The sequence below is a fragment of the Aulostomus chinensis genome, chromosome 5 (assembly GCF_037954235.1).
Source record: "Aulostomus chinensis isolate RoL2024-O1b breed Wild chromosome 5, RoL_Achi_v1.0, whole genome shotgun sequence".
NCBI lineage: Eukaryota > Metazoa > Chordata > Actinopteri > Syngnathiformes > Aulostomidae > Aulostomus > Aulostomus chinensis.
The window spans coordinates 9,472,991-9,495,252 of record NC_141324.1 but is presented as its reverse complement, the minus strand read 5'-3'; the positions used below and the strand labels follow the sequence as shown (position 1 = coordinate 9,495,252).

Sequence of the window (22,262 nt, the reverse complement as noted above, 5' to 3'; positions counted from 1 at the left end):
CCGGGCCTCAAGGGTCAAATCTGACTTGCCTCAAATAAACCTCATGGTATCATCTTACTATGGTAGGAGTTTCAAGCTTTTCTCAAAAAGTGCACAATGTTTTGGTGATCCACTGTACCATCCCTGTGATAGAGCACAGCTCGATGTTCAGCTCCCGTCTCCTCAGAGAGCAGAGAAGACTCTTGTTTTGAGTGGTCTGGTCTTGATAAAACTGACTGCACCTTTGATGGCAGTCATAACTGCACTTAATTCAGGGGAAAGTTGCCTTGATGCAAGTACTTCTCTGTGTATAATGAAGTGCGTCCACTCAGCACTGGGTGAGGCCTTCTTGATGAGTGCCCCAAGTCCTTTTCTCTTCCCTGCCATGGTTTGTGCCCCATCACTGCAAACACCAGTGCAGTTCTCCCACTTGAGCCCATTCTCAGTCAAGAAGCAGTCCAACATTCTGAAGAGCTCTTCGGCTGTGGCTCTGTCTCTGACATACCTACAAAAAGTAGATCCTCACACAGGGAGTTTGTCAAGTCAAAACGTACACAAGCAAGAAAAAAACCCTCTTTGTTGTTGTCAGTTGCTTCATCAAATTGTAAGGCAGAACGCTTGTCTTGAGTTCATCTACCAGCTGTTCTTGAAGACGGTGAGCAATGTCATCTATACGTCTGGCGACAGTGTCATTGGACAGAGGGATCGTTTTGGTTTGGCAGCACTTGGGTCATCCACCATGACAGAGACCATGTCCAATGCTGCAGGCAGGATCAGCTCCTCTGCTATGGTGGAGGGTTTTTAGCACTGAGCAACTTGGTATCCACCTGATATGATGCTAACAGCGCTCGCTGGTTTGCTGAAGTAGCGCTCACAAAGCGGGATGATTGTTGGCAATATTCGGCACGTTTTCACTGAAAAAACTCCAGCAGCTTACCAGCGTGATTGGGGTGGGATGTCTTCAAGTGGCGCCTTAATTTATTTGGCTCTGTGCTGTCTGCTGCCAGCACTTTTAGACAGTGAACACACCGGTCTGTCCTCGTCTCCCACTGTAGTCACAGTCAAGCCAAGTGCTACATTCACTTCGTCATATTTCCTCATCTTAACTTTCGGGTGACTTTCTTTTGTCTCATTATCTTTGTCTCTCTCCTTCTTTCCTTTCATCCCTGTTCAAATTTTTTTTCCATGTTGTCTCTTGAGGGTTGGTTTACTGCACTTAATATCGCCTGCTCGGTGCAAAAAAAACCCTACACCAGAAAGCCAATACTCCCTGCACTGACAGGACCAGGCTCAGACACAGGACACAGATGCAGGGTTCACAGCAAGGGGTTTTATTGTCTGACACTCTGAGCAGAGAAATCAAAGAGCTTTGAAAATTAAACTAATCTACTCAGAGCTATGAAACAGATACAAAATGAAAATCGCTCCAATCAAGGAGGAAAACACAAAAGCTATCAAATATTATCAATAAATAAAAATCACTCCAAGCGGAGGAAAGAAAAAGGGCTGTAAACAAAACTACTAACCCTGGACTAAGGTATAAAACTTACAACCAAAAACTCTCTCAGAGGGATGCAAACAGAAATCAACAGGCAAACTTGAGGTAACTTGATCAAGGCTGTGGCAGGGCTTTGAGTCTCTGGCTGGGGTGAACGCACAAGGACGAAACACACTGGCAGTGGACAAAGGGAGACAAAGACTATTTAAACACAAGGTCAGGGGACACAGGTGGAAACAATCAGGGCGGGGCAGACAATCAGACTGGCACAGGAGGAAGGGCAAGTGACCTGAAATGAGAGGAGAGTCAATATTTCACAATAAGACAGGAAGTGACAAGACAAATAACCACCACCTCACCACAGTGTGACATGCACACACTCTGACAATGAGAGCGCCACTGCCAACTACTGTAGTGGATGTGCAATTACTGTACACTTTATTCTAGTACGGCAAAAAAGAAAATAGAAGCATGTTCCTTAAGGTCATGCGCGCGCGCCCCCCAGCATCGCCCCACTATTTGAGAAAGACTGGACTGAGGCAACATGCTTCTGTCTGGACTCAGTGGGGCTGTTTGGGAGTATTGCAGATAAAGACTGTGCACACACACACACACGCACAGCCACACTCGGCAGCAGGACTTCAGAGTCGGTGGTGAGATCACAGTCGTAGTTCTGAGGGTGAACTCAGACAAAATCATGGCAGTCTGTCTTCTTGTCATCTCAGTCACTAACAGTGATGTCACCTGTCTGTCATCATCGTCGTCACATGGTATAACAGAACACCTGCACCTGACAAGGGATAGAAAAGTTCTGATGGAAACAAACCACCACAACAACGACACCGACATCAAGGAACAGGAAACTAACATGAATCCTAAGGAACAGCGTTGGCGGGATGAACCGGTAAAGAACTTTCACCATTTAACGTCTCTGGCAAACACCAGATGGGTGGAAATGATACATGTATACATGTTTATAGTACATGTATACATGTTTATAGTACATGTATACATGTTTATAGTACGTGTATACATGTTTATAGTACATGTATACACTACATGTTTATAGTACGTGTTTACTTTGGGATATTGTTGATCAAAGTTAGCGTTGTCATCTGTTCTTTTTCTATACGAGTGAACAAGTGATTGGGGCTGAGGTGGAGCTTCCTCGCTGTCATGGCTACTACCTGTGTCACAATCACCTTCTCCACCTTAAGTCTCGTTGCGGTACTATTTGGGTTGTCATCTTGTACCTCAAATAATACTATCAGTCGTAGGAAACAGGAACGATGATGCATGAGCCCATCCATCCATCCATTTTCGGGTTGCAGGGGCAGCAGCCTAACAGCAACACCAACAACAACCTTGACAGTTTTGGCGCTAATGTGAAGCTGACATGTTTTCTCTTTCAGCTACAGAGACCTGGAAATATACAAGAGGAATGCCTGAGGAAACACCTGGAATCAGAGGGAATGCATTTGTCTCGTGCTGGATGCAACTGGACAGAGTCTCACAAAACTCTGTTGGACCAGACTTCTCAGAGCAGCGGGTCCCTCGGCGACTCCTCCCTGAGTGAGCCTGAAGATGGCTCTGACGAGGACACACTCAATCAAAGCAACATGAGGGCCTGGTGGCAAATGGAGGAAGAGGAGGAGGAGGAGGAGGATCAGGAGGAGGAGGATGAGGAACAGGAGGAGGAGGAAGAGGAGGAGGAGGAGGAACAGGAGGAGGAGGAGGAGGATCAGGAGGAGGAGGATGAGGAACAGGAGGAGGAGGATCAGGAGGAGGAGGAAGACGACAGTGCAGAGTCCCTTCAGTACTCTTCAGAGAGTGAGGAAGATGAAATGTCAGCGTCTCCTCTGTCGGTGGAGGATCTGCAGGAGTTCGCCATGCGTCCTGCTCCTGAGGAAGAAGTCATCCGGTGCAGGATCACCAGGGACCAGAGCAGTTTTTACCCAGTTTACTACCTCCACATGGAGAGGGAAGACGGAGAGAATGTCTTTCTAATGGCCGCTAGAAAAAGGAAGAAGTGTAGAACTTCAAACTATGTGATTTCTACCGAACACTCCAATCTGTCAAGGAAAGCCAGCGGCTATATCGGAAAACTGAGGTCCAATTTGCTGGGTACCAAGTACGCAGTTTATGACTGTGGAGAAAACCCGGCAACAACAAAGAGGAAAGGGAGTGAAGCAGTGCGGCAGGAGCTAGCAGCTGTTAGCTATGAGAGGAGTGATCATGGGGTTTGGGGTCCCAGGAAAATGAAAGTGGTCGTCCCTGGGATCCTGGAGAATGATGCCAGAGTGAGCATTCGTCCACAGAATGAGCAGGAAACCCTCCTGATGAGGCAAGCAAACGATGACATGGATCAGCTGATCACCCTGCAGAGCAAGAGCCCCAGCTGGGATGAGCGGATTGAGTCATTCACTCTCGACTTCAACGGGCGAGTCACACGGACGTCTGAGAAGAATTTCCAGCTCGTCCACCCTCAAAATGAGGACTATGTGGTGATGCAGTGTGGGCGCGTGTCAGAGGACGTCTTCATCCTGGACTACTCCTTCCCCATGTGTGCCTTTCAGGCGTTTGCCATCGCCCTCTCCTCTTTTGATGGCAAACTGCCATTTGGTGAGCTGATTCCCTCATGGACAAGAGGCACTCAGAAGTCGATTGAGGAGGAGACAGAGGACGACACAGATTGGAGGAATGGAGGGACAGCGTCACCAAGTGCGTTGTCCCCTCTCTCCACCCCCAGGCAGGAACCCACAGGGAGTGAACGGAATTCAAGGGCATCGTCTCCTCTGTTTGTGAAAGATCTAAATGAGCTTGTGATGTGTTTCTACTTACCCCCATGGTGAGACCATCCAGTGGAGGATCACCAGGGACCAGAGCAACGGCCTCCCCGTTTATCAGCTCCACACGGACGGGGAAGACGGAGAGAAGGAGTTTCTAATGGCTGCCAGGAAAAAGATGTACAAAACACCTGCACCTGATTTCCTCTGACCCAACAAATGAGTCCAGAAAAGCCAGGAGCTGCACTGGGAAGCTGCCATCGCCCTCTCCTCTTTTGATGGCAAACTGGCCTGTGAGTAACGCAGTCGTGCCTGCAGTGGCCTTCACTCAGCCCCCCTAAGACGCCCGCGGCCAAATCCAGTCCTACATGGGCCATCTTGACTGTGCAACGGAGGCCTTTCAAGCATTCAGCAGTGGTGAAAATACACTGCAACTATGGGACCTACAAGTCTGATGGCTGACATGCAGACAAATTTCAGGGAGGGGTGTTGAATATTTCTCTCTCCCAAAGCCAAGACCAAAGAAGAGAGATGGTAGGAACATCTGGATCCTGCACAGAACCTGAGAACTCCCAGCTCACTGATCGGGGCTCCAAGCTTGAAGAAGGGGAGGGGATTTCTTATGAGTTACTTTTATTCCAATGGGAAGTGGATTGTTATTAAAAGACAACACAACATGATTTTGAAAAGCTGTATGGATGATGAAGTGTCATATTCTGAGTTGTTTCTTGTTATGGTCTTTATTCATGTTCCCAATCCATTTGGGGCTCTTAAGAATTATAAATGCGTTAAGGGTTTGATAAAGAGGTCAACACTCTTCAAACACATCGTGCTTGTTTTTAGATTGTATTTGTTTTTATTTGATTTCAATATAAATGTTCTAATTCATCGGAAATAAAACAAACCAAACAAATGGATGATAAAAACTCAGTGACGGTGCTCGTCTTTCATAGAAAAGTGATGTTGTTGCCATGGAGCAGTACCTCTCAATTATTTTCTGTTACGCCCCCCCCCCCCCCAGAGAGAAGAAAACAATTTGCTTTTTTGGCTGCTGTCAATAGTACTTTTACCAAGTATGTGTCTTCCGCTCTCACATTCTCTGCAGTTAAATTACATAAATACAGGACCTTACAAGACACAGGAATTGGATACGCAAGAATTTTAACCAATGTGTCGTGTATTATTTGCCAAAATCGTCTGATTTGATCACATTCCCCAAAAATATGCGAGTGGTCCACGTTCACGACTCCACAGCCTCTCCAACAGGGTGTGTTTTTGTTCAACTGTTCACTCTTGATCTTGGTGAAACAAAAAATCGTTTCAGATTTTTCCAAGAGAACTCCTCCAGATCCGAGAACTAGTGGACGTGTGGTGTATTGTCCACATATTTAGCCACTCTTCATCATTCATTTTTATCTGTAATTCTGATTCCCATTTTTGTTTTATACATTTAGTTGAATGTTTATTAGATATCAAACTTTTATATAATCTTGATAAAGTTCTACATTTGGTCTCCTTGTATGTATTAATTATGATTTGAATCACAGCATTCACTTCTCTGGAGGGATGCGTCTTTATCTTTTCCATATAGTCATCCCTCAGTTGTAGGAACCTATAGAATTCGTTTTTATCTAAATCATATTTTTATTTTAAATTTTGGAAACTCTCCAGCTGTCCGTCTTTCACGAACACACACGTTGCTGTCATTCCCTTCCCTGTCCACCTTTGAAATCCTTTATCGTATCTTGCTGGTTCAAAATTGCTCTCAATGCGACCCACTTTAAGGAGCCGGTGTCTCCCTGGATCTTATATTTCTGTATTATGTTGAACCCTAACCTTCAGTGTAAACAACACAATCGGGTCTACTTGGTTTTTAGTCTGTTGGCATGTTTCTTCATCTCCTATAACACTCTCTATTTGGTACTCCCCGATTTGTTTTTCCATTTCTTTCCACTTTGCGGTAAAATCTGTGTTGCACCAACCAACAGTAAACCTTAATTGGGCTGCACAAAAGTACATTTTCAAAGTTGGGAGTCCCAACCCTCCATCTTCTTTCAGTGGCTGGAGAGTCTCCAACCTTATTCTTGGTTTCCTCCCTCCCCAAACAAACCTTGATATTCATCTATTCCATCTCATAAATTGAGACTGGGGGACCTCTACTGGTAGAGATTGGAACAGGTAGAAAAGCCTTGGTAAAACATTCATTCTAATTATCTGAATCCGTGAGCTAAAATCTAATGTCAATGTGGACCATCTTTCAATGTCTTTTTGTATTTCCTGACTTATCTTGCCACAGTTTGATTGAAATAATTTAGGTAGTGATTTGGCAAGGCAGTTTTCTTTGTAGCCTGTTTTCCCCACCAGTTTGTCTCCAGGCTTCATGGCATCATAACAACATCCTCTGCCCTCAGAGCCTCACATCGACTGAGGAGAAACTCCATAGAAAACCTTTAACAGGGAAAAATCTGAGAAACCTCAGGGTGAGGAGGGGAGGAGGATCCCTCACCAGGAGGGACAGACGTGCAGGAGATGTTGTTACAGACAAGAAAACAGTTTATAACACAGAATGTAGGAAACATGGAAATGTTAATAACAGTTGAAGAGGGAAGCTTCTGGAAGGGGAGGCAGGGAGAGCAAGCCAGCTTGATGGGGGACTGGATGGTAGACTGGTTCATGGAAGGGGAGGCAGGGAGAGCAAGCCAGCTTGATGGGGGACTGGATGGTGGACTGGTTCATGGGAGGGGAGGCAGGGAGAGCAAGCCAGCTTGATGGGGGACTGGATGGCAGACTGGTTCATGGGAGGGGAGGCAGGGAGAGCAAGCCAGCTTGATGGGGGACTGGATGGTAGACTGGTTCATGGAAGGGGAGGCAGGGAGAGCAAGCCAGCTTGATGGGGGACTGGATGGTAGACTGGTTCATGGGAGGGGAGGCAGGGAGAGCAAGCCAGCTTGATGGGGGACTGGATGGTAGACTGGTTCATGGAAGGGGAGGCAGGGAGAGCAAGCCAGCTTGATGGGGGACTGGATGGTAGACTGGTTCATGGGAGGGGAGGCAGGGAGAGCAAGCCAGCTTGATGGGGGACTGGATGGCAGACTGGTTCATGGGAGGGGAGGCAGGGAGAGCAAGCCAGCTTGATGGGGGACTGGATGGTAGACTGGTTCATGGAAGGGGAGGCAGGGAGAGCAAGCCAGCTTGATGGGGGACTGGATGGTAGACTGGTTCATGGGAGGGGAGGCAGGGAGAGCAAGCCAGCTTGATGGGGGACTGGATGGTAGACTGGTTCATGGAAGGGGAGGCAGGGAGAGCAAGCCAGCTTGATGGGGGACTGGATGGTAGACTGGTTCATGGGAGGGGAGGCAGGGAGAGCAAGCCAGCTTGATGGGGGACTGGATGGCAGACTGGTTCATGGAAGGGGAGCGCAGGCCGGTGTAACAGTAGGGAATAAGAGGGGTGGGGGGGGGGGCGATGCAGGCGGCGGTTAGAGCTCTGGTGGATCTGTGGAAGCACAGAGAGACTGAGAGACACCAAGGCCAAACTACAAAGTGCAACAAGTAGTGGTAATGAGAGTTCCAAAAATGTGCGGGGAGGAGAGGAGGAGAGAGGGGGAGAGAGGAGAGGAGAGGAGGGGAGGGGAGGGCTCCATGTAACCTGATGTGTCCCCCAGCAGTCTCAGCCTGGAGCAGCATAGCTATCAATGGTTCAGAGTACCTGAACCAGTCCTAACTGAAGGCTCTGTCATAAAGGAAGGTCTTAAGCCTGGACTTAAAAGTAGTCAGAGTGTCTGCCTCTCTGACCCATGGAGAGATGCTGGTTCCACAGTAGAGGAGCCAGTACCTGAAGGCTCTACCTCCCAGTCTGTTTTAGAGATACTGGGAGTCACTAACAGACCTGCATTCTGGGAGTTGAGAGCTCTGGTAGGACAGCAGGGACTAATGACCTCCTCAGAGAGGATGGAGCTTCATAATTGAGAGCCTGATGAGTCAGCAGAAGGATTTTTAAGTCCTAGATCCTACAGGAAGGAGAGAAGCTAAAGTGGAGAGATGTGTTCTCTCTTCTAACTCCTGTCAGAACCCTGGCAGCAGCGTTCTGGACCAGCTGGAGACTCTTTAGAGAGTTGTTGGGACATCCTGACAGGAGAGAGTTGCAGTGGTCCAGCCTAGAAGTGATAAATGCATGCACCAGTTTCTCAGCATCACTCTGGGAAAGGATGTTCCTGATCTTAGTGATACTGCAGGTGGAAGAAGGCGGTCCTAGTCACATGCTTTATGTGGGAGCTGAAGGAAAGGTCATGGTCAACAATGACTCCAAGGTTCCTTGCAGTTGGTGATTATGACCCCCAAATATTCAGTTCTCTTAAGTTTCCAGTTGAAATGAAATAATTCCTGGATCTCCTTTGGTGGGTTGTAGTTAAGCGTTAATATCTGAGTCTTTGCAACATTTATTTTATACCCTGACAGGTTTCCGAATGTGTCCAGAAGCTTCATCAAAGTAGGGAGTGATTTGTTTGGGTGTTCAAGGTAGGTAATGATGTCATCCGCCAAGAGGCCTATTTTTTGCTCTCCATCGTTCACCGTCACTCCTCTGATCCTTGGTCCTGTCTGGTAGCCTGCACAAGTGGTTCTCCAAAGAGAGCAAATAGGGCGGGTGACAGACAGCACCCTTGCCTTGTTGACCTCTGGATTTTATCTGTCAGACTCCTGTTGATTTTGATTCTTGCAGTTGGTTGTTGATAAAGTGTCTTTATGTACTGTATTGATTTATTGTTGAACCCAAATTTCTCTACTCCTTTATACAGAAATGTCCAGTTGACACGATCACGGGGTTTGTCTGCATCTATACTGACGACTAAAGTGCTCTTTTAGTCTTTTCTGGCTTGTTCCACTGCAGTGCTTGTAGTGTTCTTCTAATGCTATCACGAGTCTGTCGTCCTCCTACAAATCCTGTTTGATCCTCTTCTATTATTTCTGATATAAAGGTGTTCAGTCTTTTCGAGATTATTTTTGTATATATTTTGTAATCTACATTTACGAAGGAAATGGGTGTGTAGCTGGCGCACTGCTCTTTGTCCTTTCCCTGTTTCAGAATGACTGTAATTATGGCCTCGGCCCACGATGGGGGCGTTTTGTTGTTTGGAGAGTCCAAGTGAAAGAAGCAAGGAGCGGTGGAGTCAGCTCGTCTCCAAACATCTGACACCACTCAACTGGGTATCCATCGCTCCCTGGTGTTTCATTGTTTGTCAATGTATTTATTGCCTCTCTCACCTCCTCATTTGTGATCTCAGCTGTTAATTTTCCATTTTGTATTCGTCCTGTTGAAGGTCGAGCTAACGACTCCAGGAATGCACTCATTTCATTCTCTTCTCTGTAGGCTGTGTCTACAAATCTTGGTAGTATCTTTGGAAGATTTCTCCAATACCATCTGGGGTGGATGCTGTCTCACCTGTGAGTGGATCTTTAATTTTGTAGATTTTATTAATTGCCTGTTGTTTTCTTATTCGCGTTGCCAATATGGTAGTGGCCTTTGAGCCTACTTCATGCTAACTCATCTTAAGGTATTTATTCTTTTTTTCAATTTCATCCAGTAGTATGTCATCTATTTTGGTTTTTGTTTCTTTAATTTGCTGACTTATCTTGGAGTCGTTACTACGTTGGTGTTTCTGTTCCAGTTCCCTTAGCTTCTCAGGATTCAGTCTCTAGGCTTCTTCTTTGACTCTGTTTCTGTATGCTGCTTCAGCTGTCAGCTTTCCTCCAATGACCGCCTTCATGGCAACCCAAAAACTTGTTGGGTCCTCAGCGTCATTGTTATTTTCCTCTGTGAATCTTTTTATTTCCATTGTAACCTTCTGCCTTGTTTGATCATTGTTCATTATTCCCAAATTGAGTCTCCACACTGTGTGCCGTCTTCTATCATCTAAATTTGTTATTTTAATATAATATATATATAAAATATGTTTTCATGTGGTATTTCTGCAGCATCGCTCTGGCACGGTGTGCCGCTTCCCGTCTCGTATCCTTCCCTTTCACATGTTGCCAATCGGGCGTCACTCGTTTCTTCCTCGTAGCCGCAGGTGTGCCGTCTTCTCCTGGTGGGTCCACTGTGTGTCCCCTCTCTCTCATATCCCACTCAGCTTCCCTGGCGCTGTCGTACGTTTTCACTCCGTCGTTCCAGTGTATCCATATTTTCGTTAGCGGTGTCTGGAAACGGATCTTTTTTTCTTTGAGGACCTTTTTGATGTCCACATACGACCTCCGTTTCTGGACGACTTCAGCAGGATAGTCGTGATCAAAAAAGATTAGTTTGTTTTCCACTTGTACTTTTTCCCCCATGCCATCTTCAGGGTCATTTCTTTTGTCTCAAACTTCAGAAAGTTAACCATGATGGACCTGGGTGTAGCATTTGGGCCCGGTTTCTGTGCGAGGCTGCGATGCGCTCGTTGGGTATGTAGCTCCACTTCTTCAGGTAGCTGGAGCTCTGTTTTTAGCAGTCGCTCAGTGTACTGACTGGTGGAGTTTTCTTCCATCTCTTTCTCCTCTGGGATGCCGAAGATTCGGATATTGTTTCTCCGTGATCTTCTCTCAAGGTCTCTTGTCTTCTCTTGCATCTGTCCAGTCTGCTCCAGCATTTCCATCATCACTTCTCCCGCATCTGCTTTCTATTCCTCCAGCTCTGCTATGCGTACCTGGGTCTCAGCCTGAGCCTCCTTCTGTGTCTGTAGTTCGTTAATATTGTCTGTTAGTTTACGTTCAATTTTTGCTGAAGAGTGCTTATTTCTTCTTTCAGTTCGTCTTTTAGAGTGTTCAGTTCGTGTCGTATCTCTTGTTTGAGGTCTTTTATGTCTTCACTGATTGGAGCCGGCCCAGTTCGTAACGTCTCGTTGTGGTCTGCTCCGTCCATTTTCTTTGCTGTGTCGTCCTCGTGTTCGCTTGCTTCACTTTCTTTCTAGTTATTTCCTCAGTTTTATCTTGTTTCTGTTTCGTACCTGTTCTTCGGTTGCCTCTTCCACCCATAATATGATTTTAATTATCGAGTGTTGTTCTTGGGTGGGTTTTCATTTTCCCACTTGGGAGAGTAGTTAACTATGTGTCTGCACTATTGGCCATCTTCCCGGAAGTCGATTGAACAATATTTGAAGTAATGCGCTACCGAGTTGCTGGGCTTGGTTTGCGCTCATGTGACGTCACAGTGCGCCCACATACACAATGAATGGACTTCCTCCGCGCAGCCTGCGCCTTGGGCGTTCAGTGTGAAACTTCCTTGACACGGAGTCGTGCCCATGAGCGCATCGCCGCATGCAGGCATTTCTGGTTGGCTGACAGACGGACACGTGGGTCACGTTACCAGCATTGTTAGTTGTGATTGGTTAAAACCACACGTGTTCTGCTTTCACGGAACGAAAAAAGAGAAAGAACATGCATATCCGGGACATGATGGCTCTTGTGGACAGCCATCCAGATGTCTCTGCAGAGTTCATGTCAGGACATTTTGTCGTGCACAAAACTACCAACAAATTCTCTGCTATGGCAATCGACCAGTGCCATGAACAGAACAATGCTATGGTGAAAGGATCTGGAGGGGCAGTTGGATTGACTGGGAATCCAGGAGCACTGAGATGCTGGATGGTAGCTGGGCCAGAGATTGCAAGGATCACTAAAGAGTTTGAAGAACAGGCAACAAAGCAACAGTGTAAACCCAGTGATTCAAGACAACATGAGCAGCGACCTGCAGTACAAACAACATTCCTGAAGGAGGTCCAAGCCCTTGTGAAGGTGCTGGAGGAGATGGGGATCCCTTTTTAAAGCACATCCAGGATCTTCTAGTCATTGACACAAGAGACATTGTTGATACTCAAATAGCTGACACTGTAAGAGGTATTGATACCCTTGGTGAGGAGCAGTCCACCCAGTTTGTGACTGAAAGGCTGGAAAAGTGCACAACACCTATCACACATCCTCTTCCAAAGAACAAGTTGTCACTGTTCAGCGGGCCACGTGTCAAGGTCAAATCAAAAGAGAAGGCACAACTTGCCGCACTGAAGAGTGACTGTGGTCTTTTTTCTAGGCTGTACATCTCATGTCAAACAAGAGCTGGAGACATCAACCATTTCTTTTCCCGTGAAAACCACGCAGTGCCCCCAGCTCTGTCAAGTGGAGGAAAACTTCAGCGTGGGGTGAAGGCTGATCTGCTTTGCTGCCTTGAGTCAAATCTGCCTGACAACAAGAGTGTTCCTGAGGCTGATGCAGTTGTTCTAGATGGCGCAGCTGTGGTTCAAATGCTGAAACCAAATACATCACGAACATTCCAAGAGGATGGAGAAACTGTTTTTGCAGCATACATCTCTGCTCCACTTGATGTAAGCTCCCGTGTCGACCTTGTCTGGGATGCACCCCTACCTGCCAGCCTGAAAGCCTTAACAAGATAGAAAAGGGGAAAGACAGTGAACGATCGCTGTTCCGTTACCACAATGAATCATTGTGCTGACTGTTATTTTGAAAAAGTTTATTTTGAAAGGACAGGAAGTACATGTAAGTTTAGCAATCTCAATTTCCTGCTGATGGACTGGAAGTGAAGGAAAATTTTTGCCAGGGATGTCGTTTTTTCTGACAGCTTCATCCTGTTGAATTTGTCAGCATCTTACACCCTTTGATAGCATCGCCGGTATGTATTAAAGCACATTTATGTTGGAAATGAGCGCAGATGATTATTTTGTGATGGCGTTTATTTTTGCTAACTTTGTGGGGAGAGTTGAGGACTCTATTTCTGCCGTTGATCATTTCTCTATGACTGTTGTTGAAGTTCATATAGATGGTGATGATATGTTAAAATACAGTGGTTAAATGAATAAAGGGACTTAAGCAGCTAACTAACAAGTTGATGAAAGGTATGGTTGAAGAACAGTCACTTTAGTTCATGAGGACTTTATTAGGAGTATATTTACACTGTGTGTTGGTGCAGTCAGAAGAAAGAAAGCAATTCCATTTGTATTCATTATGTGTTTTGTGTGTTATAGTTTTACTCTTCCCTGCGTCAATAAACCTGTGGACAACGGGCAACTGTCTTCAGAGTGGTGATGTTCAGAAGGAGTTTATCTGTCTGCTAAAGTGTACAGCAGTACACATACTAGAGGCACCACAGTCACAGTCACCCATAGAATGATCTGTGGTGCTGATGTACGACCGAACCACCGAATGGATGGAGGGTAACGATGCCAGGAAACACCTTTTCTCCCAGAGGTCCAGGAACTTGGAGAACATCCCTCCAACCCAGGCAGCCCTTAAAGAGCACATCAAGAGGACTTGCTTTCAAGCCAACCTGTGGAACCAGTCAGTGGTCTTGGATCTGAAGATACCAGAGCCATCTGACTGGGGCTGGATGAAAGAATCTGCTGGATGGCAACCTTTCTGGACAGCTCTCCCTCAAGCAGCACAATCTTGCAAGGAGCTGATCTGTAACTGCCAGAAAGGGTGCACTGGACCGTGCATGTGTGTCAAAGCTGCACTTGCATGTACAGATCTTTGTTGTTGTTCAGGAGACTGTTAGAGTTTAATGATTCACCACAATCATCACAGAATCCAGGAAAGTGCCAGGCTAACAGGGTGCAGAAGGAACGCACGTATCTGGGGGTGAAAAGGTGGGGAACCAGGGGGCGCTACTCATGACTAATAGACGGTTAAGAAATGAGATTATTTCCATTACGTGACATGAGGAACTGTGGGACTGTCTATTTGCCATAACTCCATCCACTGTTTATTTTTGTTTTGTCAAGAAACCTTCTGTTCTATGACAGGTGCTGTATGAAACACACACACACACACACACACACACACACACACACACACACATATATGTGTGTAGTACAAGTTATTATCATTATTCTGATATTCATCATAAAAACATTTCACTCGTTGCTTTCATTTTTGGGGGAAATAAACCACCCTTTTGCACATTTCGGCTTTCTTTTTCCAGATGATTTGACCTTGACATTGATCTAAAGGCATTTTCTTTAATTATATTGATCTCAAATGTGTCACCAACTGACTGGGCACCCAAAAATCAGTAGGAAATGAAACCTTAATTGTATTTTTACAGAGTTTGCTTCCAAAGTTAAGCATTTTTCAATATTTTTGGCGGTCATTTTGAATTTGACCTCTCCTGGGCTTCAAGGGTCAAATCTGACTTGCCTCAAATAAACCTCATGGTATCATCTTACTATGGTAGGAGTTTCAAGCTTTTCTCAAAAAGTGCACAATGTTTTGGTGATCCACTGTACCATCCCTGTGATAGAGCACAGCTCGATGTTCAGCTCCCGTCTCCTCAGAGAGCAGAGAAGACTCTTGTTTTGAGTGGTCTGGTCTTGATAAAACTGACTGCACCTTTGATTGCAGTCATAACTGCACTTAATTCAGGGGAAAGTTGCCTTGATGCAAGTACTTCTCTGTGTATAATGAAGTGCGTCCACTCAGCATTGGGTGAGGCCTTCTTGATGAGTGCCCCAAGTCCTTTTCTCTTCAAATAATCAAATAACCACCACCTCACCGCAGTGTGACATGCACACACTCTGACAATGAGAGCGCCACTGCCAACTACTGTAGTGGATGTGCAATTACTGTACACTTTATTCTAGTACGGCAAAAAAGAAAATAGAAGCATGTTCCTTAAGGTCATGCGCGCCCCCCCCCCCCGGCATCGCCCCACTATTTGAGAAAGACTGGACTGAGGCGACATGCTTCTGTCTGTACTCAGTGGGGCTGTTTGGGAGTATTGCAGGTAAAGACTGTGCACACACACGCACACACACGCACACACACACACACACACACAGCCACACTCAGCAGTAGGACTTCAGAGTCGGTGGTGAGATCACAGTCGTAGTTCTGAGGATGAACTCAGACAAAATCATGGCAGTCTGTCTTCTTGTCATCTCAGTCACTAACAGTGATGTCACCTGTCTGTCATCATCGTCGTCACATGGTATAACAGAACACCTGCACCTGACAACGGATAGAAAAGTTCTGATGGAAACAAACTACCACAACAACGACACCGACATCAAGGAACAGGAAACTAACATGAATCCTAAGGAACAGCGTTGGCGGGATGAACCGGTAAAGAACTTTCACCATTTAACGTCTCTGGCAAACACCAGATGGGTGGAAATGATACATGTATACATGTTTATAGTACATGTATACATGTTTATAGTACATGTATACATGTTTATAGTACATGTATACACTACATGTTTATAGTACGTGTTTACTTTGGGATATTGTTGATCAAAGTTAGCGTTGTCATCTGTTCTTTTTCTATACGAGTGAACAAGTGATTGGGGCTGAGGTGGAGCTTCCTCGCTGTCATGGCTACTACCTGTGTCACAATCACCTTCTCCACCTTAAGTCTCGTTGCGGTACTATTTGGGTTGTCATCTTGTACCTCAAATAATACTATCAGTCGTAGGAAACAGGAACGATGATGCATGAGCCCATCCATCCATCCATTTTCGGGTTGCAGGGGCAGCAGCCTAACAGCAACACCAACAACAACCTTGACAGTTTTGGCGCTAATGTGAAGCTGACATGTTTTCTCTTTCAGCTACAGAGACCTGGAAATATACAAGAGGAATGCCTGAGGAAACACCTGGAATCAGAGGGAATGCATTTGTCTCGTGCTGGATGCAACTGGACAGAGTCTCACAAAACTCTGTTGGACCAGACTTCTCAGAGCAGCGGGTCCCTCGGCGACTCCTCCCTGAGTGAGCCTGAAGATGGCTCTGACGAGGACACACTCAATCAAAGCAACATGAGGGCCTGGTGGCAAATGGAGGAAGAGGAGGAGGAGGAGGAAGAGGAGGAGGATCAGGAGGAGGAGGAGGAAGAGGATCAGGAGGAGGAGGAAGAGGAGGAGGAGGAGGAGGATCAGGAGGAGGAGGATGAGGAACAGGAGGAGGAGGAAGAGGAGGAGGAGGAGGAACAGGAGGAGGAGGAGGATGAGGAACAGGAGGATGAGGAACAGGAGGAGGATCAGGAGGAGGAGGAAGACGACAGTGCAGAGTCCCTTCAGTACTCTTCAGAGAGTGAGGAAGATGAAATGTCAGCGTCTCCTCTGTCGGTGGAGGATCTGCAGGAGTTCGCCATGCGTCCTGCTCCTGAGGAAGAAGTCATCCGGTGCAGGATCACCAGGGACCAGGGCAGTTTTTACCCAGTTTACTACCTCCACATGGAGAGGGAAGACGGAGAGAATGTCTTTCTAATGGCCGCTAGAAAAAGGAAGAAGTGTAGAACTTCAAACTATGTGATTTCTACCGAACACTCCAATCTGTCAAGGAAAGCCAGCGGCTATATCGGAAAACTGAGGTCCAATTTGCTGGGTACCAAGTACGCAGTTTATGACTGTGGAGAAAACCCGGCAACAACAAAGAGGAAAGGGAGTGAAGCAGTGCGGCAGGAGCTAGCAGCTGTTAGCTATGAGAGGAGTGATCATGGGGTTTGGGGTCCCAGGAAAATGAAAGTGGTCGTCCCTGGGATCCTGGAGAATGATGCCAGAGTGAGCATTCGTCCACAGAATGAGCAGGAAACCCTCCTGATGAGGCAAGCAAACGATGACATGGATCAGCTGATCACCCTGCAGAGCAAGAGCCCCAGCTGGGATGAGCGGATTGAGTCATTCACTCTCGACTTCAACGGGCGAGTCACACGGACGTCTGAGAAGAATTTCCAGCTCGTCCACCCTCAAAATGAGGACTATGTGGTGATGCAGTGTGGGCGCGTGTCAGAGGACGTCTTCATCCTGGACTACTCCTTCCCCATGTGTGCCTTTCAGGCGTTTGCCATCGCCCTCTCCTCTTTTGATGGCAAACTGCCATTTGGTGAGCTGATTCCCTCATGGACAAGAGGCACTCAGAAGTCGATTGAGGAGGAGACAGAGGACGACACAGATTGGAGGAATGGAGGGACAGCGTCACCAAGTGCGTTGTCCCCTCTCTCCACCCCCAGGCAGGAACCCACAGGGAGTGAACGGAATTCAAGGGCATCGTCTCCTCTGTTTGTGAAAGATCTAAATGAGCTTGTGATGTGTTTCTACTTACCCCCATGGTGAGACCATCCAGTGGAGGATCACCAGGGACCAGAGCAACGGCCTCCCCGTTTATCAGCTCCACACGGACGGGGAAGACGGAGAGAAGGAGTTTCTAATGGCTGCCAGGAAAAAGATGTACAAAACACCTGCACCTGATTTCCTCTGACCCAACAAATGAGTCCAGAAAAGCCAGGAGCTGCACTGGGAAGCTGCCATCGCCCTCTCCTCTTTTGATGGCAAACTGGCCTGTGAGTAACGCAGTCGTGCCTGCAGTGGCCTTCACTCAGCCCCCCTAAGACGCCCGCGGCCAAATCCAGTCCTACATGGGCCATCTTGACTGTGCAACGGAGGCCTTTCAAGCATTCAGCAGTGGTGAAAATACACTGCAACTATGGGACCTACAAGTCTGATGGCTGACATGCAGACAAATTTCAGGGAGGGGTGTTGAATATTTCTCTCTCCCAAAGCCAAGACCAAAGAAGAGAGATGGTAGGAACATCTGGATCCTGCACAGAACCTGAGAACTCCCAGCTCACTGATCGGGGCTCCAAGCTTGAAGAAGGGGAGGGGATTTCTTATGAGTTACTTTTATTCCAATGGGAAAGTGGATTGTTATTAAAAGACAACACAACATGATTTTGAAAAGCTGTATGGATGATGAAGTGTCATATTCTGAGTTGTTTCTTGTTATGGTCTTTATTCATGTTCCCAATCCATTTGGGGCTCTTAAGAATTATAAACGCGTTAAGGGTTTGATAAAGAGGTCAACACTCTTCAAACACATCGTGCTTGTTTTTAGATTGTATTTGTTTTTATTTGATTTCAATATAAATGTTCTAATTCATCGGAAATAAAACAAACCAAACAAATGGATGATAAAAACTCAGTGACGGTGCTCGTCTTTCATAGAAAAGTGATGTTGTTGCCATGGAGCAGTGCCTCTCAATTATTTTCTTTTCCGCCCATTTTATGCTCTCTGATGACCAGCATCCCCGCTTCTGCTGGCCAACCTTGGTGGAAGCTGCTCACGTCGCTGATGTGCTTCCTTTTTATCTGAACTACATCTGACGACACATTTTCCACATTCATCTGTCAATAATTGAAATAACAACATTGTGATAGGAATTACTGAACTTTTGATTAACCATTGTAACTGTTTATTGTGTGATTAATAAATTCGAATTCATTGATAAATTGCTTGATTCCTCTGATGTATCCAACCAGTACGTCAGATGTCCATTCAGGACCTGCTCTTCTTCTCCTGCGCGCCCCCTGACTTCGGCGTGTTCTTTCACGGACGCCACCGGGCACCTGCCTGCACACACACGCTCCTCGTGAGCGCGTCATTCTTCTGGATCTGATGTCTCTGAACAATCCACGTTCATTCATTTGTTGTCGCTTTTTGCCTTCGGGGCTTAAACCTCGACTTATTTTACCTTTTGTGTGTCTTGTCAAAGGCCCACTAACAAAATTCTACCGTTCTATGTTTATTGTTCTGTATTGTTCTCTTATTCTGTTAATTATTCTCTTATTCTATGTTTATTGTTCTGTATTGTTCTCTTATTCTGTTTATTGTTCTATTATTCTATGTTTATTGTTCTATTATTCTCTGTTTATTGTTCTGTATTGTTCTCTTATTCTATGTTTATTCTGTTATTCTATGTTTATTGTTCTTTATTATTCTATGTTCATTGTTCTGTTATTCTATGTTTATTGTTCTGTATTGTTCTCTTTTTCTATATTTATTGTTCTGTATTATTCTGCGTTTATTGTTCTGTATTATTCTATGTTTATTCTGTATTATTCTATGTTTATTCTGTATTGTTCTATGTTTATTCTGTATTGTTCTATGTTTATTGTTCTCTTATTCTATGTTTATTCTGTATTGTTCTATGTTTATTGTTCTCTTATTCTATGTTTATTCTGTATTATTCTATGTTTATTGTTCTGTGTTGTTCTCTTTTTCTATATTTATTGTTCTGTATTATTCTATGTTTATTGTTCTGTATTGTTCTCTTTTTCTATATTTATTGTTCTGTATTATTCTATGTTTATTGTTCTGTATTGTTCTCTTTTTCTATATTTATTGTTCTGTATTATTCTATGTTTATTGTTCTGTATTGTTCTCTTTTTCTATATTTATTGTTCTGTATTATTCTGTGTTTATTGTTCTGTATTGTTCTCTTTTTCTATATTTATTGTTCTGTATTATTCTGTGTTTATTATTCTGTATTGATCTTTTTCTATATTTGTTGTTCTGTATTGTTCTGTGTTTATATGTTTATTCTGTATTATTCTAGGTTTATTCTGTATTATTCTATGTTTATTTTTCTCTTATTCTATGTTTATTCTGTATTATTCTATGTTTATTGTTCTCTTATTCTATGTTTATTCTGTATTATTCTATGTTTATTTTTCTCTTATTCTATGTTTATTCTGTATTATTCTATGTTTATTGTTCTCTTATTCTATGTTTATTCTGTATTATTCTATGTTTTTTGTTCTCTTATTCTATGTTTATTCTGTATTATTCTATGTTTTTTGTTCTCTTATTCTATGTTTATTCTGTATTATTCTATGTCTACTGTTCTGTATTGTTCTCTTATTCTATGTTTGTGCTGTGGGCGTTCGTAGATCAACAAGAACATTTCTCAGTTCCTCAGAGGTCACCTGCTGCGTCTCGTACCAATGGAGCCTTTCATTCTGCGTACGTCTCCTGGTGCTTTGACTTCCTGTCCTCTTGTCTGAATGACGCTTGTGTCCCAGGTTCCTCTGCTCTATCTGTCCCAGTGACGTCTCTGTCCCTGTCCTTCTCTCCTGTTACTGCCTTTCTTTCTACCTCGTCTTTTCATTTCCATCAAATCTACATGGAGCTCCTTTCTTGTTAGCTGTCATTTCATTTCTCTCTCCCTCCCTCTCTCTCTCTCCCTCCCTCTCTCTCCCTCTCTCTCTCTCACCTTCCTTTCCATCCATCTCCCACTGTTTTGTACGTCCTTTCTGCTCCTCATGACACACACCTATCATATATTACATCATCGATTTGGTGCAACAAAGGGGAAAAAATAAATAAATAAATAAATAAATAAATACAGAGCTGCAAATGAAGTTTTCAGCAGTTCTGAAAGTGATGGATTAGAGTTTGAAACAACTGCAGTCGTACTGACTGAAGGAGGCGGGAGCCACTGGCCCACAGCCACCATTCACATCCGACAACATTCCAACCTGACTGAGTTTTTCTAATCTGTGCCGCTGTGACCGTCAAACCCACCTCCATCTTCTGTTACTTCACTGGTGAAAAGTAGAACCTCACATGGAACCAGGGGTCGTGTAACACATCCTAACTGATATTTATTGGGACTTGATGAGGTTCAGCGGTTCTTGAGCACTAAAAAGTCTAAAATCCCCGCTGAATCTGACAGACAGATGAACTGATAAAATGGAACCTTGACACACCGTCTGCTGACATCACAGGTCGAGGAACCAAGTTTTCCAGAGGCACTAAACTACGAACGAGAAACACCGGAGTCTTTAATCCTGATCAAAATGATCCATATGATAGTCGGGGCCAACCAGACCAGGGACGAGGCTGCGTGGTAGCTGCCGACATATCTACGTCCCCGCGCCGGTGTTTCACAGTGGGAGGTTTGGAAGCTTTAGAAAGACGCACATCATGAACCAAAGTCTGTCTTTGTTCTGTGTCTTTGCTTCTCTGCGCTGAGCTCGTTACCTCGACCACGCACAGGAATCACCTGAGGGCCTGACAAAGACACCAGTGACAGTGGCAAGCACTGAGATGGAGTCGGTGAGTCGTGCTGCACCTGCTCTTCTTCAAAAGCCTCTTTGACTGAACTGCCCTGCCATTGTTCATTCAGTTCAGTTCCACCCTCTTATTATGCAGCTATCAGCCCTGAGGGCCCCGAGGAGAGGAGGACCCATCAGCGGGACCATAAATACGGAACCCCTGACCTCCATTTCTGTCCAGGAAGCTACAGGTGCAGCCATGGCCAGATGCTCCACTCACTGTATAGAGAGACCCCTGCGCCTTTGTTTTCAGATGATGGGGGCTTTCATTGGTTCTCATCCCTGGTGGTTCCTGATCGCCCCCCTTCTTCTCTCAATGGGTTTGGGGGGCGGCTTTTACTTTCTCAAGGACGAGCTGTCCAACAACATCGAGGAGCAGTTCACGCCTGTTGACGGACAAGCCAAGACGGAGAGGAGATTCATCCAAGAAACGTTTCCAGGAAATGACTCCATGTTTTCCAGTCTCAGGCTGAGCACACGTGGAAGTTTCGCGACACTCATAGCTACAAGTGACTGGAATATTTTGGCAGTGGAGCCCCTCCAGGACATCCTGGACTTGGACTCTAAGATCAGGAGGATGGTGGTGCACGTTAACCAGCAGCCGTTGGAATTCGTGGATGTTTGTGCCGAGGTGATGGGCTCCTGCGCCTCGAATGACCTCCTGGATATAATTGGGTACAAGGCTAATAACATAGACGCTGTCAATCTGACTTTCCCCTGGTATCACACTGGGCTTAGAGACGTTCCCCTACACCTGAGTTTGGGGAGCGTCACACTGAACAATGAGGGTTCCGTCGTTGAAGCCGCTCAGGCCCTGCAGCTCCATTACTATTTAAACGAGGAGGACAGCAGAACAACAGAGCTGTGGTTGGAAAGCTTTATAAAACTGCTCTCTGACCAGTCACCAACTCACATTCAGGTAATCTTTAAAACTCTGTGTTAAATGAGCCTCTTCAGTTGAGTCGCACCCGTTCAGCACCTCTGCTCCTCCTCCAGGTGACCTTCTCCACTTCCATGTCCATGCAGTGGGAATTTGAAAAAAGTCCATCTTCAGTTGTCAGTTTATTCTCCATCACTTACGCCATCGTCATCGCGTTCTCTGTTTTATCCTGCTGGAGGTCAGTGAA

General features: G+C 45.4%; 2 pseudogenes; both read left to right on the top strand.

The window, feature by feature from the left end:
* Positions 1-3,233: 3,233 nt before the first annotated feature.
* LOC147261123 (tubby protein homolog pseudogene) lies at positions 3,234-5,105 on the top strand (annotated as a pseudogene).
* Positions 5,106-16,164: 11,059 nt separating this feature from the next.
* On the top strand, positions 16,165-18,219 carry LOC147261122 (tubby protein homolog pseudogene; annotated as a pseudogene).
* Positions 18,220-22,262: the final 4,043 nt, after the last annotated feature.